The 18,931-nt window shown below is 41.8% G+C and overlaps 1 long non-coding RNA gene across 1 annotated transcript; it reads right to left on the reverse strand.

Moving 5' to 3' along the window:
* Positions 1–11,243: 11,243 nt before the first annotated feature.
* On the reverse strand, positions 11,244–17,777 carry LOC144367935 (uncharacterized). The gene is made up of 2 exons (XR_013427588.1): positions 17,112–17,777; positions 11,244–11,857 (listed from the first exon to the last, which is right to left on the reverse strand). It is a non-coding gene; the product is annotated as an uncharacterized LOC144367935 (long non-coding RNA).
* Between the last annotated feature and the right edge of the window lie 1,154 nt (positions 17,778–18,931).

The raw sequence follows: 18,931 nt of genomic DNA on the forward strand, positions 1-18,931 counted from the left end.
AGTGACTCTTCCTGTCCGGTGGAGACAAAGGAGACAGAAAAATAACTCAGGTTACTTTTGTGTGTGTAAGGAATAATTCAGAAGGAACTTTATTATCATGCCAACTAAAACTGGCCTGTTTGGCAATCTGGCTATTTTCTCTCACTTCTCTTGATTTCTGAGAAGGTCAGATAAACAACTTAGTTTCAGTTTGGTGACTGAAACTTTGGCATGGGTGACTCTAATAGAGTTTTTTCCTTGTCTGGTCTGATCAGGTCCAGTGCAACAATGGCCTCCTGTAATTTTTTTTTTTTTTTTTTTGGTACTGGGGATTAAACTCAGGGCACTCCACCACTGAGCCACATCCCCAGCCTTATTTTGTATTTTATTTCGAGACAGGGTCTCACTGAGTTGCTTAGTGTCTTGCTTTTGCTGAGGCTGGCTTTGAACTTGTGATCTTCCTGCCTCAGTCTCCAGAGCAGCTGGGATTACAGGGGTATGCCACTGTTCACGGCTTCCTGTAATTTTTAACAGTAGTGAGATGTTTGCAGTTCTAAAATTGAGCCTGTTAAAGGTGTGTGTGTGTGTGTGTGTGTGTGTGTGTGTGTGTCTACATGCATAGATACAAATATAAAATACCTTCTAATTTATTAATAATTAATGGTGGTTATCTCTACCTCTGCATGGTCTAGTTGATAAGATTTTGGGGTTTTTTTTTGTGTGTGATCCTAGGGATTTAACCCAGGGGTGCTCTATCACTGAGCAACACTACCAGCCCTTTTTAAATTTTTTAAATTTTGAAACAGAATCTACCTAAGTTGCTCTGGTTGGCGTCAAACTTACAATCCTCCTTCCTTAGCCTCCAGTTACAGGGATTACAGATGTGGGTCATCACTGGGCTGTAATTTCCTTTCTAATGAGAAATTATACCCCATCTTAATCAAATGTATGATATGTCAAGATCATGTACTGTCATGTGTAATTAATTAAAACAAATTAAAAAAAATAAGTGCCAAAAAAATTTCTTTTTCTGATCCTGTGTGGTTTTCAGGTTTTTCAATAATATGTATTGTTTTTCCAACAAGAAAATTCATTTTTATTCTAAAATTAATTATGGCAGTGTTAATTAAAAAACTGTTAAGACTGAGGGGTATCTGAAATAAAAGGAGTTATATAGATGCTAGTTAGGGAAGGCCCAGGTCCTGGGAAGGTTCAGAAATCACTAGCGGTAAGGTCAGAAAGTAGGTGGAAAAACATTTTTATAATGAATATTTGGGGGAGAAATCATAAACTGTTTCATTGAACCCACATTGGCTGTAGATGGGAGGGAAGTCCATTAGAAGATGTGGTGCATGTGGATTATTTGGAGTTAACAGTCCAGCTGGGCATGGTGGTACACGCCTATAATCCCAGTGGCTTGGGAGGCTGAGGCAGGAGGATCACAGTTTCAAAGCCAGCCTCACAACTTAGTGAGGCCCTAGTGAAGTGGCACCCCCTTTCTCCACAGAAAAGCCTTCTACACCATGGTGATTTTAGGACTGTCAGCAAAAGAGTCCATTGTAGATAAACCTCCTATTTTCGTGTCACCCTGTTTACTTGGCCACTGGCCGAGAAGATACCAGCACTCCAGGTGCTGGACACCCCCTTACTAGTTTTTCACAAACGTATCCAGTATAGTACTTTGAAGAAATGTGCAAACAAGGCCTCTGGCCTTGAGCTGGGCTTCACAGAGATGTCTACATTTTTAAGATAAGTTACAATTGGGCCCATGGTAACAGCTGGCAGGGGGAGGAAAGAAAGGGGAGAAGAAGCTCTCCCCTTCTCAGGTGTTGTCCTGGAAGAGTTAACTTGCCCAAAACAGTGAAAGAAGAAGCTGCTTTTATGTGAACTTCTGCAGACTGTGAACTTCAGAGCCCCTCCCCTTACACGCTGGGTATAAAACTCTGAAATTTCCTGAACTCAGGGTTCAGGGGGTTGATTGATGACAGCCAAAGCTGTGCCCTCTGAACCTGGCTGCAGCCAAATAAAACTGTTTCCTGCTGTCTTCGGTGCCTTGCCTCGTTTGTCCCTACAACACTAGCAACTTAGCAAGACCCTGTCTCTAAATAAAGTATAAAGAGGGGCTGAGAATGTGGCTCAGTGGTTACGCATCCCTGGGTTCTATTCCTGGTACCAAAATCAAACCCACTAACAAACAACAAAACCAGTCCAGAAGGTTCATATGTAAACAGGACCCAGTCATCCTCAGACATTCTAGAAGGTGAGAGAGTCTTTGGTTAGTTTGCCCAAAGGTGCTGTCTGATAAACTTCCTCACCTCTTTCACCTCCATCTTGTGAACCTTGGTGATTAGACTTAGAACATCTTAGACTTTTTCTTTTTGGCAGTGCTCACACATGCTAGGCGAGCCCTCTATCACTGAGCCAAAACCCCAGCTAGATTTTTTTTCTTTTGTCAGCCATTATTTTTGAAATATAATATATTCTGTCCTTTCACATTTTTTTTTTTTTGTGTGGGGGGTGCTGGGGATTGAACCCAGGGGCTCTAACCACTGAGCAACATCCACAGTCCTTTTTATTTTTTTTTTATTTTGAGACAGGGCCTTGCTAAGTTGCTTAGGGCTTTGCTGAGTGGCTGAGGCTGGCTTTGAACTTGTGATCCTCCTGCTTCAGCTTCCTGAGCCACTGGGATTCCGGGCATGCGCCACTGCACTTGGCTCTTACCCAATTCTTGAAAGATACATTGCCTCCTCTCTACAGGTTTGGGAAGTGTCGTCTGAGAGCCCCTGGAGCTGGAGCCCTGGGTGGGTGCTGGAGTTTGGTTGGGTCCGCTTTCAGGCTTGTGGGACTCTGGGTCACCCTGCCTCTGGGTAACTGCTCTGTTTTCTCTCTGGGTATCAGTGACCGTTGGTCAGGTGTAACCAAGTCGTGCTGATATTTAAGCCAAATGCCGGCTCCCGGTTTGGCTCCCCCGAGTCTGTAGGGAGAAGACGGATCATCCCAGAGCTGGCTAGGTCCAGAAGCTGCTCTGAGGTTGGCCAGGGTGGCAGACATTTGGAAGTTTAAGGAAGGTTCTGGAATTTGCATCATGCTTTTGGCTCAAGCAGTCTGTCACAAGGAACCACAGAAGTGGTTCACCTCAAGTGGAAGGAGGCTTTGATGTCTTGGGATCTCCTGGGAAATTTTGGCTTCATCTCCAACTAGAAAGTGCACTCTTCCCTCAGAGCCGGACTCTGAGCCCAGAGCAGCAGGGCAGTGGGGACACAGGTGTCCTCTTTGGCCACCTCATGGGCTGTGCCTCTGGATCTGACTCTTTGGGACAAAATATGCCCCGTGCTTATTCTGCTCTACCTTTCCCCACCTTTGGAATTTCAAGTTAGCAAACTGTGTCTGGTTGCCTGGGTCCTTGAAGGGACATTTTGTGACCACAGGCTTGGGCGAGTTGGCTCTGACAAAACCTTTAAAAAATGTCATATGGATACAAATGGGGGATTGCAGCCAGTTACCACAGCCTCAGCTCTACCGTGGTCCTCAGTGGGCTGCTTCAGCTTTTTTCCAGGTATCTCAGGTGCTGATAGTAAATTCATCGGTGGGTATATCTCCATTGATATCTTTTTATTGGAAACTACCAGGAGCACTTTGTTCCTATTTTTTATTGGTGCATTAGAGTTGAACGTAATGATAGGATTGGTTACATATTTGTGTAAGACAATATAATTGGGCTAATATCACTTCTTTGCAAGCCAGGGACACTTTTATTGAGTCCTTGAGGTACAGTGGCACTCAGTATACTGAGTGTGTAGGGGTGGGGGGATGATGGAACCCAGGGGCATTTTATCACTGAGCTGCATCCCTGCTCTCTCTCTCTCTCTCTCTTTTTTTTTTTTTTTGAGAGAGAGAGAATTTTTTAATATTTATTTTTTAGTTTTTGGCGGACACAACATCTTTGTTGGTATGTGGTGCTGAGGATCGAACCCGGGCCGCACGCATGCCAGGCGAGCGCGCTACCGCTTGAGCCACATCCCCGCCCTTTTTATTTTTTGAGGCAGAGGTCTTGCTAAGTTGCTTAGGGCTTTGCTAAATTGCTGAGGCTGGCCTTAGACTTGCGATTCTCCTGCCTCAACCTCCCGAGTTGCTGGGATTACAGGCGTGCTCTTCTGTGCCAGGCTAATATTGTCTATTTTTTGCTGTTTTGTTTTTGTGTGCTGGGGATTGAACCCAGGGCCTTGTGCGTGGGAGGCAAGCACTCTACCCACTAAGCTCTATCTCCAGCCCTCATATTGTCTTTTATTAGATGAAACTCAGAAAGGTGACGATGCTTCCTATGACACGTGGCTAATTATAGTGACAGCTGACATTTAGACCCTGGTCTGTCTGTACTGAAAGCTGTGGTTTAGACTTCTGCTATTCAGTCTCAGATGATTAAGGGCAAATGAGAAGGAAATCCCCCATCTGAACACTTCATGATTAGCGATGGGCAGTGCCTTTTCAGTTGGCACCGTGGGCACCAGAATGCCAGCCTCCCTTTTGGGTTGGGCTATTAGGTAGAAGTGGTTTGATGGGAGCCCTGCTTGGAGGTGTGGATCCTGAAGCTACTTGAGTCTAGCAGCTGGAGGCCCTGAACGGGTCCTGTGTGCCAGCCCCAGCATGCTGCAGGGTAGGAGAAGCCCCCTTCCCTGGATGTCAGAGGAGCCTACATTGGAGGCACCACATCTGAAGCTCTTCCATTGAGAGCACACCACACCCTAAGCCCTGGGGCCGGGAGACTCTGGTCTTCCACCAGGCCCGAGGTCTCTTCCTGGCAGTCCAAGGTTTTCTTTCACCTGCCCATGGAAGCTTCCCTCTGGGTCTTGGGCACAGCCACAGCGTCAGCAGGTCCCCTCTTTCTTGCCTCCTGGCCTTTGCAGACACTGGTCTCGTAGCTGACATCTTGTTGCAGGAAGACACTGCTGGAGAAGCAGCTCTTGGAAAGGAGAAGAACTCCAGCCTTGATTTTACCTTGGTGGCCCAGAGGAACACAAACTCCAAATTCCGAGCGCTGATCCACAGTTTCTCACAACATTTATAGGTTATTTGGGGTCATCTTAGACCCATCCTATCACTGGAGCTTTTTTCCTCTTTAAAAAAAAAATTGTAATCTCCAGGGCCGCACGCCTGGTGCAGGGTCCCTAACATGCTCACAGACACAGAGAGGAAGACAGGCCCTCGCCCCAGGCGTCAGTTCCATTTCTAGAAGGAGTCGTCGGACTCCTAGGCAGTTACTTACACTGCAGAAGGTGGGACCTATGGTTCATGAGGCCTCCTGAGAAGGGCTGAGGAGGGGAGGGGAGCTGACCCTTTCTAGTCCTTGGTTTCTTACCATAACGTTTTTATAATTTCATTTCACAGCCGGCTCTGGTTTGGCCATCACAATCTACTGCTTCAGCCTCACGTCTATGTGACTTCCTTAACCTTGGCTTTGGTTTGCTCCCAATCCCCATGTGTCTTTCTGATTTAGTCCCCTTGGTGCTGTTATCATGGAATGCCACAGACTAAGTAGTTTATGAACAACAGGAATTTATTTCTCAACTGGGTGCGGTGACACACGCCTGTAATCCCAGCTGCTCGGGAGGCTGAGGCAGGAGGATCACGAGTTCAAAGCCAGCCTCAGCAAAAGTGAGTTGCTGAGCAACTCAGTGAGACCCTGTCTCTAAATAAAATACAAAATAGGGCTGTGGATGTGGCTCTCAATGGTTGAGTGCCCCTGAGTTCAATCCCTGGTACCAAAAAAAAAAAAAAAATTTTTTTTTAAATTTACTTCTCACAGTTCTGGAGGCTGGAGAGTTCAAGGTCAACGTGCCAAAAGTTTAGGGACTCCGCTCTGCTTCCAAGATGGCCCCTTGAACTCTGCGTCCTCTGGAGGGAAGAAGCATCCTGTCCTCACATGGAAACAAGCAGGAGAGAGACAGCCCACTCCAGAAGTGCTTTCCACAGCAGATTAATCCATGTCTGAGGCCTGGCCCTGGTGACCTATACATCTCCTTTAGGGCCCACCTCCCAACGTGATGCATTGAGGATCTGTCTCCAACACGACTTTAGGGGACACATTCTAAGCACAGCAGTCTCTTTGGTGGTATGCAAACACAATTTCATAGAAATAAGTTGTTTTGTACATTTATTATCCTTCTTCCTGGATATATCCTCAGTGACTTAAGGGCTGGCACATAGTAGTTGCTCAGTGAAGGCTGGAGGGGTAGCTCAGTGGCAGAGCACTTGGCTAGTATATGAAAGGCCCTGACCTCAACCTGCAGCACCACATAAACAAATAAACAAACGAATAAATACATAAATAAACAAACAAATCTCAATGAACAGTGCATACGCAAAACTTCAATGTCTGGGGCTCAATCAAATACAATCCTATAGTCCCCCAAATGACTCAGCCCTACTACTTCTAGCTCTTAGAGGGGCCCTAGTACCCTCTCAATGTTTACTAGGTAGAGTTAAACTTCTCATACGACTCATACTTACAAGACCCCAGTACCTCTTCTGAAAGCATAGTTGGAATTTTTCCATCTTCCACTAACCTAAAGAATAATATGTTTAAGAATAATGTGTAAAGCCAGGCATGGCAATGCAAACCTGTAATCCCAGTGACTGGGGAGGCTGAGGCAGGAGGATCACAAGTTAGAGCCCAGCCTCAGTAGCTTAGTGAGACCCTGTCTCAATATAAAAAATAAAAAGGGCTAGTGTTGTGGCTCAGTGGTAAAATGCCCTTGGGTTTGTAACAAAAGCTTGGTCACTGTCCCCAATGCCAATGAATGCCCATTTAATAATGAGGACATGGTTTTGAGAAAAAGGAAAAAGAAGGTTTATTACTTTGTTAGCAAAGGAAAAACACAGAGGACTCCTGTCCCAAAGGCTGTGACTCTCTACATCAGGAGGGAGGGGTGTGTGTGGGAGGAGGTTAGGGGATGGGGGATGAGGGAGGTGGGGGGTAGTTTTAATTTAAGGAACTCTTCAAGGGTTACATCCCAGGTGTGCTCTGGCCGGGCATCTCAGGTGTGTTAGGATTCACTGGTTAATTTGGGAGGTATTCATTTCCCACATCCTCAGCAGGCATCTCCTTCCTGTCGTGGGTGTGTTCAAGGGCAATTAACCAGGGGAAGAGAGGAGGAGAGACAAAATAAATAAAATAAATGTTCTTCTTCTTCTTTTTTTTTAGTATTTTAGTTGTAGATGGATGCAATGCCTTTATTTATTTATTTTTTTAATGGAGTGCTGAGGAACAAATGTCTCACTCATGCTACGCAAGCACTCTACCCCGGAGCCACGACCACAGCCACCTAAAACATGTTCTTAAAAAAAAAAAATAAGCCTTAGAGCCACGAGGGCCATATTCGGAAGGTGAAGGGACCCCTGTTACATTTCCCCACTGTCGATTTCCACCTTCCATTTCTAAGGAAAAGTGGGCAATGATGTCATCTCCAAGCCACTTCATGCTGAGAGAGGGCGAAATTCGGGGGAAGTGACCCCAAGTCCTTATTTTCTGTCAGATGGGGCAGGGACAGTTAAGGGTATTCAGCATCATAGCAGTCCAGCTGTTCATGGTGGCTGGCAGGAGGCAGGTGACTGGACAAGGTGCACATAGGGTTAAGTTTATGCTGGGACAACAATAAACAAGACAGCAAAGCATTACTTTTTTTCTTTCTTTTTTTTTTTTTTTGCAAACAATTACTACAAAAACAATTAGTTTTTAGCCACTTACTGAAATTCAGGACAAACTTGTGTCTCCCGTGTCCTTCATGGGGCTAAATATCAAGCCTTCCCACAGAACCCTTCCGTACAGCCTGCAGCTTTACTTCCTTTTGATAAGGCTGACGTAAGTGTACATCTTAAGTTACATAAAAAAAAAAAAAAGCAGAACAAACAAACAAAACATTGTTTTTCCTTTTAAATGTCCACGTAAGACTGTGCTCAGGCTGTACTCTCCTGCCAGGTGTTTAAGACCAGGTTGGTCAAAACTGACCTTGTTTTTATCTAAAGAATCAACTGCAATTCTTCAGAGACCACTCTTGGGGACATGTGTGAAGCCTGCTGGCTCCTTGAGCTTTCCGCTACCAGTGGTGTCCTGTGCCAGGACGGGTCAGGTAGGCTCTTGATGACCACACGTGGCTTCTCTTGGAAGCATCAGGCATTTCCCTCTCCGATGACCCTCCTCTTTACAGAATGTGCACCTGTTGGCATTCTGATCTCTAGGGTCCTCTTGATCCCCCTGACTGGCAGATCAGGTGACTCACTGGAGTTTCAGAGCCCTTACAGGGTCCTGTCATTCTCTGGGTGCTGGCTGACCTTAGAAAGCAAGAGCCAAATATTACCTTCTTTTTCCTTGGCCCTTTTACTTTCTTGACTTTGGTCTCCAAGTTTTTGGTTTTAAACACCCAGCAAGCCAGTTTCACCAGTCCTGAAAGAGGGAGTAACAGGTTGTAACTTCAATATCTATAATCTTATAGTTACCTCTTTCATTTCTGGGGGGTTAGTATTAGTACCGGAAGTCAGCATTATATACTATTTATCTGTACGTGATTGCTTATTCTCTCAAATTGATCTACATTTTTTTTTCTCCTTTTAGATATAGTACCTCTGCAAAACACTAACAGGCAACAGCTATAAAGTTTACAAGGAAAATACAAAATGAAATAAATAGAGCCTAAACATTCAGTTTGTGTAATAGCTATGAACCAAGAAAAATAACTTTTATAATCTTGAACCTTTACTTAGTTATATACTATATCCCCTGTTTGAGATCACAGTAATCTTTACAACAAAAATCAATCTTTTGAACACAACTTTAAAGGAGCTAAGTCTAGCCTATTTGGGAGACATTCTAAGGTGGAGTAAGGTGGGAGGCAAAGCCTTATCTCATGTAAGATGAGGCTCTTCACAAATAACACAATACATCATTACATCTGAAATATGAATCAAAAAAAAAGCTAAGAGAGCTTTTAACCCTTTTTTAATAGGAAAGTGGCAAAATGTTTTCATGTTTTACAATGTCACCTTTAAACAGATCAGGCTCTTGTTATCTTTTAAAAATACATTTAAATTTCTACCCCATAACAAAAAATTTTATAGACATCTTATTGATAACAGATCCAGTTACAGAACATTAAATAACATAGATCCCCAATTAAATTAGCTATTTTTATAAGTCTAAAATTATCATTAGAGACAACTTTAGTTTAGAGAACACCACATTGGTAAAGTGCTCTTCTGAGCTTTATATTTTAAAACTTGTCTATCAGAAGAACAGGACTATACTTAATATACAAAGAACTAATATTTAGCATAACCATTACACATATGTCTTTATATCAACTAGATTTAATTTTTATAGTAAAATTCAGAATCCACAGATAATTACAGGCTGGCAGAGTTTAGCAGTATTAGCAAAAATCAAGGAGAGCCTTAAATCTTTTATACATTTAGGGAACAGTGTTAATGATCAGAACTAGGCTTAGTCAAAGCAGAGAGAGATAAGCCAGTTTCTCAAATGGCAGATGGAATGTATAAAAGATTGGCTAAACCTATATGCACGTTCATTTTATAAACTTTTACATGACATTTAGGTAAGGCTCAGACAAACATATTTAGCTTGAGCTGTATACATATCTCTAGTCACACATACTCAGGTTATTCATGAAAAATCAAGTTTGGTCAAAATCGCAAGTCATCTGTTTTACTAACAAAAAAAATCCTAAAAAAGCAATGGACATCACACTTTAATATTTTATAGCTCTCAAGCCTTGCACAAAATGGTGCTCATCAGTAAGGGTTTTTTAATCAGGCAGAATAGGCAAAGTAGGCTATCTGGCAAAGCTGTCTCAATCCACATTTTAGACAACTGCCCAGAAGACAGAATAAATCCCCTTTAATGTCTCTCTCTTAAGGGGTTATCCCCCCTGGCCCGCAAGTTATTTCCTCCCCAAACAAAATCTTGGTTAAGAAAACAAGTTTTTTTTTTAATTGTAAATGGACACAATATCTTTTTATGTATTTATTTTTATGTGGTGCTAAGGATCGAACCCAGTGCCTCACATTTGTGAGGCAAGTGACCTACCACTGAGCTACAGCCCCAGTCCAAGATAACAGTTTTGATTGCTTTTCTCAGGGTCCTTTTGGACTAAAAGGCCTCATTCACTTTTTTTTTTTTTACCCATTTTAATCTTTTTAATGCTACATTCAATGTGAATCATATATTTGAATGGAAATATGTTTAGGGCTTGCTAAAGTTATTTCAAACATATTATAACTATAATTAAACAATATTCAATCAGGGGCTGGGGCGGTGGCTCAGTGGTAGAGCACTTGTCCAGCATGTGTGAGGCACTGGGTTTGGTCCCCTGTACCACATAAAAATAAATAAATAAATAAAGGTATTGTGTCATCTACAACTAAAAAAAAATAATTTAAAAAGGATTATTCAGTCAGATAATGGATTGCTGTACAATTATTTTACATGCTTTATCCAAAGAGCTATCAAAAATTTACAAATAAGGGCTAGGGTTGTGGCTCAGAGGAGAGCGCTCATCTAGCATGCATGAGGCACTGGGTTCAATCCTCAGCACCACATAAAGTAAAATAAAGACATTGTGTTCACCTATAACTAAAAAATAAATATTAAAAAAAAGAATTTATAAATGAATACCACATTGTCTGAAGTACTTAGAGAATACATCTTCCTTTGACTCGTGCTAGCTGTTTGCTGTTAATGCATAATAAGTATGTTTTCAGCTATAATTCTTCCAGGAACTTGTGTTGTATACCTGCTTATTGTAATTCTCTTCCTCTTCTTCTACCTCCTCCTGTTTTTAATCTTACCTTTTTTGTTTTTTTAACATGTATCCTATGAAAATGTTTCTGTTTGTGTATGCCTTTGATAGAATCTAAAGGTAGTTAATAGATGATAGGTTTGTAGAAACATGGATGGCAAGTTTAAATCTATCAAAGTGGCATACACAAACAGAAAAATGGGAAAGAAATCACTGGAACTATTCCAGACATCTTTGTTTAGAATAAATAGGACCATGTGATGTTGTAGAGAAATTTGGACGTGAGCTATGGGGGAAATGGGACTTTGGCAGAAATTCAGTTAAATTCAGTAACATTGCATTTAAAAAAAAAAAAAGCAGATTTGAGGTAGTGTTACCGCTGTTGACAGGTGACGAGTTCTTGCTCCCCGATGTTGAAGAATAACACCAAAGAAGCACGCCGAGGCAAGGTCAGAGTAGAAATTAGAAATTTATTAAAGGACAGAAGAAAAAGACTTCTCCCGGAGGAAGAAGGGGACCCAGAAGGTGGAATCCGTGGAAGTGCAGTTGTCTCCCCTTTTTATAGTTCTTTCAGTGATGGAATGTAGGTTGGAGGGCCTGAGGGGTGGGACACAGGTGGGCCAAAGAAGTAGTCTGAGCAGGAAGGACCTTTGAGATGGGCTTATCACTTCTCTGGAATGGGCTATCTCCAAATCTGTTGGGGGCTGTTCATTAACACTTCTTCCAGGTGGACTTTGGCCTAGGGCCTTTTTAGAACTTCATTAACATTCCATGAATTGTCCTATGTTGTCCCTGAGTCATTCCCAGCATGGCCTCCATTTTAGATTTCACTCGGTATTAGACCTGATTTACCTAACTACACTAACTACCTAACTTTAAATCTGGCTTCATTCCCCCCTCTAATTTGGGAACTCCTTACTGCTGTAAGGAAAGGGGGCGAAGAAGATCTTTCTGGCTTCTTCAGGCTGAAAAGGGACGATGTGGGGCAAGCAGTTTGGAGTCCCCCTTTAAAAATCGGGTCTATCGAGTGGTCCATGATAGGCTGGAGGGCCATTTGAGTGATGGGTGGTCTATAAGAGAAACAAGAATCCATTAGTACTGGAACCATATTGATGCAGCAATAAATCCCATAGCACAGGAATATGCCAATGAGTATGATGGCAAAGACAAAGACTAACAATATTTTCCACCAGGAAGTACCAAGAACCGGAAGCTAAGATATTGTTTCCATGACAAAGTTGCTGAGGACATGGCTTCTATCTGAGCATGTAAATCTTTAAGGATATTTGTCACATTGCCAGAAAGTCAGCGATGTAAATACAACACTTAACTTTTAGGGTTACAGTTATCCTTCCCTTAAGATATAGTTTAATAATTTAATATCATCTGATCTTGCAAAATCCTTTTACTATTATGACCTGTGTCTATTAAATTTTGTTACCTAGGGCTGGATAACCATACTAGCAAACACCAAGCCTACCTGTGTAGGTTAGGAATATCTGTGGGCCTTAAACTAAAAACTACTCTGGCAGTTCCTTTTGATAGTTACCAGGCATTCTTACCTAAGAATCTCTTTTGCAGCCTCCAGTTTACTTATTGTTGGAGGTTACATTTAACTATTATTATCATTTAAAATGTCCAGGAATAGCTATGTTTTGGCTTTGACTGTCTTTGCTAAGTGTTTAAGATGAAGCAAGTCAAACTGACTTTGTTCCCATCTATTGTTAAGAGTCAGCTGAGTCTCTGGGAGTCCTTGGGAACTTCACAGCAGCTTCTCAGTTCTGCTAGTGCCATTTGCGCTAGGATGGGTCCAGGCCTTGCTTGACCATGTGGCTTCCCTCGGGAGCATCAGGGATGTCTCCCTTTTCTGATGACCCTCCTCTTCACAGCAAATGCACTGATTGGCTTTCTGCCCTCCATTGGTCTCATTAATCTCCCTGATCAGGAGGTTATGTGGCCTAGAGTTGCAGAGCCCTTTGGAGAAGACCCTATCCCCTGATTCAGACTGACTCAGAGGGCAAGAGCCAAATATTGGTTTTCTTGGCCCCTTTAATTTAACTTTAATTTTAAAACTTAATCTTAAACATCTAGCAAATAAACTTCAACAGCCTTATATTAAGAGTACTGGGCTTTAATGTCTATCTCTCTATCCTGTAGGTGATAACTCCTTATCTTAAGTTAACCCAGGTTGTGAGTTCTTAAAGCAGTACCTCTTTAAAACATTAACAGGCAATCCTTAGACCATCTAAAAGCAAACTACAAAACAAAACTAACTAGGATAAAAACATATTTAGTTTATGTAATAGCTACCTTGAATTCTGGCAGAGTTATACATTCTAATCCCCTGTTTGAGATCCTGGCAATCGTGACAAAAACACAACTTTTGGACACAACTTTAAATGTACTGAAATCTGGCCTACTTCTTTCATAGTCACTTTCACATACAGTGAGATGGGACATAGAGCCTTATCTCAAGGTGGGGCTCTTCATGCAGTCTCTCTTGGCAGATACAGACATACTTGACAGAAACAGTCTTAAATACTATAGTTCTGAAGTTGATCTCTGCTTTTTGGACATCATTTTACAAAGCCTACATAAATTGTTGTGAACTTGAGCAAACACAACATAATGTCACATCTAAAACAAGAATTAAAGAAAGGCCGAAAGCTTTTAACCTTTTGTAGAAAAGTAGCAAAGTACTTTTGTGTTTTGCAATAAAACCTTCACATAGATTAGGCTCTCATTAAGCTTTCATTAACTTAAAAATACATTTAAATTGTATCTCAATTTAAAAAGTAACATGGAACTTTACATAACTTATTGATAACAAGTCCAGTTATAGAACACAAATGATAAACTTCCAACATGTTTTTCTTTTAAGCCTAAAATTACCATACAATTTGAGAATACCTGCTTGATATAATGCTCTTTCTAAAGCTTCTACCTTACAGACTTGTATATCTGTAAGATATGAACACATTAATGGCACCAATTACATTGATGTTTTTATATTAACTAAGTTTAGCTTTTAAAGAAATAGCATAGCACAATTCCCTAAAACAGCACTTGTTTAACCAGCTGTTTAATTTCTTTAATATTATTTTGCTCAAAAACTTACACTTATAACCAACTTGCACAGACCTTCTTTATCACTTACTTAAACCCTCTTAATTACTCCTTCTGTTCACATCATGAAACAATATTTGTAAACCTTTGAATCTGAGCAGATTATTTCATAGACATTTATTAGGGCCTTTTTTTTGAACACCTAGAATAACTTATAAGCTTAAGATCTCCTTTTTTAATTTGTTTACCAGATTTAAATTGAGCCATTTGAATCACATGAATCAAAGATATTTGGATCCATTTTTAATTTTTTTGAGCGCTCCTCATCTGTCAATTGTCATATCACTGCATGATATATGGACATACACACAGACATACTGACATACAACACTAACACAAGTGTAACACATAACACAAAAGGCCTTGCAGATTTCTCAGGTGAAATCTCATTGCAATGTTAAAAAAAAACTCCAGTTGATCAAAAATAGAACTTATCAGAAAAACATTAACTTCTCTGTAGGATGAAAATCATGAGCTCAAAAAAATATAGAATCTAAGAAAAGGCAAAAAGTCCTAGAAAAAATTGACCAGCCAGTAGTTAGTAAATGCCATACAATTTACTCTTTGGTTTAATCCAGTTTGAGTTCCCATAAAAAGACACTTTTACTCTTTTTTTTTTTTTTTCTTGGGCCTGAGCTCCAAACTGCTTCTGTTTGCATATCAGCATAAGCCCTGGCTGAGGTCTGGAAGGACCTGGAAAACCGGAATTCTGAGCAGAAATTTCATGCCTAAGGCATTTTAACCATAAGTCACAATTTTCAGGTTTGGAAGTAGAAATAAGATACAATTTACAAAATTTCATCTTTATATCTTCCTACACTAGAAAAACTTGCTCACACAAAACTGAAAATAGGATCTTTCTTGATAATATAAAAGCCACCATCAGAAGAAGTTCCTTCAGGATCATTAAGCTACTTTCTTTGTTCTGAAGTTTCTAAAGTTACATTAAATCACCTGGAAAAAATCCACACGCTACCATGTATATCTAAAATTAAGCTTTGAAAATTTCCAAGACTGTTGCTAATTAATGTCATTTTAGTAAGCCAGACCAATGTTTTAATTCAACACTTTTCCTAAATCCTACACACTGAGAGAAAGAGATACCAAATCATAATTTACTATCCTTGCCCAAATCAATGCACTGTATACCTAGTGAAATCTCCTTAGGCTACCCAGTTCAAAAATTGATGAAAAAATAAAACAATGATTGGGAGTTACTTGCCAACTTGGAAGTAGAGTTCTTTTAATTTTCTATCCTAAGTATTTAAAGTTCTCTGGTATGAACTATCTGAAATCACAAACTAAACAATTACCTAACTCTAACTTTTAACTGTAAGATTATGCAATGTTTCAAACTCATTTAGATACCAGATTTTACAATGAAACATCTTTTAGACACACATTTAGCCTAGATTATCCCCAAGAAACAATCTATAATAACCTTTAAAACCGACCATATAAGAAAATATCTCTCCAGGTTTTGAACTTTCATTTAATTATGACTCCTATCAGTGGCACCTTAGATTTCCCATGAGTGGACCAGATGTTCTCACATAGGGGCAACTATAGGTGTAAAATCAAGGGTCTCAGTGTGACTGACTTTACTGCATTTAGGTGGAGTAATCCTTACAGTGCAGGGAAATCATGAGGAAATTTCCCCAAAGCGAAAATGGCTTTGGCAGCTGCTGGGAATTCCTCAGTTTCCCTTTCACTTGCAAGATTAGCTCCTTTGGATAGATCCAATCCCAGGCAATCTGGCTTATCTCCTAACCTTCCAGTAGAGTCAGTTTTTATCTGCCTTAGGTCTTGAAGGGGGAGGGGGTATGTACTTTGATCAGCCCAAATTTTTCTCTGATTCTTTTTCCTCAGTGAGTCCAAGATTTTTTCTCTTCATGGCAGATATCATAGCTAAGTCTACTTTACACTGTTGGCATAATTTAGGATTTTCCCTTAGAGCGAAGAAAATCTGAACATACAGCACCTCACACCATTTCCTTTTTTGTAAACTTTATCAAACTGTAAAACTTAAAATTGATATTTCCCTCTGGTGGCCAGGTCTCTCCATCAGAGAGTTTGTATTGAGGCCAGGCCAAGAAAATGAGGCGCTTGTTCTTGAGCGTCTGAGGTTCAAATTTATCCCAATTTTTCAATACGCAGGCTAGTGGTGCACCTAGCGTATTGGAGAGAGAAGCTCCTGTCTGAGTGAGGAAAACAGGACTCAGGCGCCCATGCTGCACCGGAGACAACTGTTCTCCTTAGGGACGTCTCCCTAACCTTGAGCTTCCTAAACGGTCCAGAAAACCCGTCTCTCACCTGGCTTTGCCAAGGGGTTTCTGGTCCCCTTTAGCAAAGTGCTAGGGTCTCAGTTTGCCCTGTGCCAAAGACCCTGGGAGGATTCAGACTTAAGGGCCTTACTGCTTTCCTCCCGGCCACTAAAAACCCATTGAATCATGTGCTCTTTGTCGCCTTTGTACTGTAGACTAGCAGATTACCAGAGTTGATTCTAAAAAATGCTTCTCTTAGCAGCTTAAGGAACACAGCTCATTTTAAACATTGGGTGGTAAAACAGACTATTGAAAGTTACCTATGCACCTTAGAGAACCTGGGCAGATCTTACTAATTATCCCATGCCTTTTTCTCAGTCCTACAACCTGAATTGCTAATGTTTCTGACCTACGAAGGAAGGGAGGCATCCAGGAGGAATGGATGCGGGGTTGGGAGTGTTGCATGGCCCATACGGAGGCAAATGTGATTGGGGCTTTCCCTCAGTGCCATTCATCTACTGATCACCTTAGATACCCCTGAGGGCTGTCGGGAGAGGGCTCAAGAGAAAGGAACCTTTGGAAACGTCTGAGAGTAGCCCAGACCGGGATTCCGCAGTTGTTCCAAACTCCTTCCTCCACCTCCACGCATCCGAGGCAGATCGGGATTCGGGACACTGTGTACTCACGCCAATTGCTCTCCAGGCCCAGACAGAAAAGTTGGAAACGGCTTTGGCAGAACCCAACATGCCTGCTCTGTATTGAACAGGTGATTGAGAGCTGCCTAGGCCGGGAAACCTCTCACCCGAGTCTTGTAGAGTGGCGGCTGCACTAGTTGCATTTAAGTAGCCGACGGGTGCCCACCTTACCTCCAGAAAGAAAGAGAGAGAGAAAGATGCATCTCAAACAGACATGGGGTGCGTAGAGAGGCGCTTACCTCGGTGTAGAATATCTCGGTATGGGACCTCCAATATGTTACCGCTGTTGACAGGTGACGAGTTCTTGCTCCCCGATGTTGAAGAATAACACCAAAGAAGCACGCCGAGGCAAGGTCAGAGTAGAAATTAGAAATTTATTAAAGGACAGAAGAAAAAGACTTCTCCCGGAGGAAGAAGGGGACCCAGAAGGTGGAATCCGTGGAAGTGCAGTTGTCTCCCCTTTTTATAGTTCTTTCAGCGATGGAATGTAGGTTGGAGGGCCTGAGGGGTGGGACACAGGTGGGCCAAAGAAGTAGTCTGAGCAGGAAGGACCTTTGAGATGGGCTTATCACTTCTCTGGAATGGGCTATCTCCAAATCTGTTGGGGGCTGTTCATTAACACTTCTTCCAGGTGGACTTTGGCCTAGGGCCTTTTTAGAACTTCATTAACATTCCATGAATTGTCCTATGTTGTCCCTGAGTCATTCCCAGCATGGCCTCCATTTTAGATTTCACTCGGTATTAGACCTGATTTACCTAACTACACTAACTACCTAACTTTAAATCTGGCTTCAGTAGCACATGGGATTTGGAAATGAGCAGGAAAAAAAAATGTCTCCAATGACAGCTTCAGATGGCTTATTTCCCATGTTAGCCTACCTTGTGTCAGTGAGCAATTCTTAGTCAGTCTCAAAGGCGTTAACCAAGAGCACCTGTCAGAGTTTCTGGGTTCCTGGAGGCACATGTCCAGTCTCGGCAGGCGATTTCCTGGTGTTTCAGAAACAGTAAAAACAATGGAAGTAACAGGGACTTGGAGTTACACAAAACAAGGCCACCACCCTGCATTCTCCACTTAAAAGTCACAGAATGTACACTCCTTCGGGAACTTCAGTTACTTTGTTACATCTTAATAGAAATGTGAGAGAGTAGAGGACATAAAGCCTGTCCAGCACCCCTTAGAATACTCAGGGCAACGCAGAGGCTCAGATTCCAACAATTAGTTTCAATGCTTTCGGTGTCTGCTCAGCACCGACTCTATCAGTGCTTTATCCTTTGAGTCCCCAAGCTAGTATGCCTAAGTGGAAGAGTTTCCACCAGTTTTCCCCTCGAATCACAAGAAGTTTTATCTTGTTTTCCTCTCATTCAAAACTAATTTATTTTTTTAAATTTTTTTGTCTTTGCCATCATCCATGGATTTCATTCTTTGAACCCATGAGACAAGAGCCCAGAAAGAATCAGTGAGGCCTCCCGCCCACATGGATTTCCTTGGTGGGCAGAAGTGGCAAACGGAGCCCTGTTCTGAAGCTCCAGTTTTATCCGTATGGGCAAAGAGTGGCTGGGAGCAGAGTAGAGGCCAGGTCCTCTTGGCCCATTTCTCTAGAGGCCAGGCAGCTTTCCCGAGTTTTTTCTTGACCCACAGCAGGATGATTTGCAGCTGCCTGGGGCCAGGCGAGAAGCACTGGGTTCAAAAGGGGAAAAATATATATATATTTTTTCAATCCTCCTTGGGTGTCCTGCTATGCTCACACATTAGAGGAAGGAACTTTTTCATCCAACTTAGTTTTTGACTGTTCGACTCCTTATTATGTAGTGGCATACATGCCTGTACACACAGAATCTTCCACTTATTTTATCTCTGACAGACCAACTCCCAACTGCAAGATTGTACAATAATTCAGAAAACCATTCAAAGACCACATTGTTGCAGTAAAATATCATCTTTTTCTTAGACACACTTACATCTGTAGGTGGCCCTTTCAGCCAAGTTCTTTCCCAAGAAACAATCTATAGGACCCATCAACACAGTCTGGCCCCTGTCTTAAAGGGCCAGAAACAGACG

Source organism: Ictidomys tridecemlineatus, chromosome 11 (genome assembly GCF_052094955.1).
Source record: "Ictidomys tridecemlineatus isolate mIctTri1 chromosome 11, mIctTri1.hap1, whole genome shotgun sequence".
NCBI classification, from domain to species: Eukaryota; Metazoa; Chordata; class Mammalia; order Rodentia; family Sciuridae; genus Ictidomys; species Ictidomys tridecemlineatus.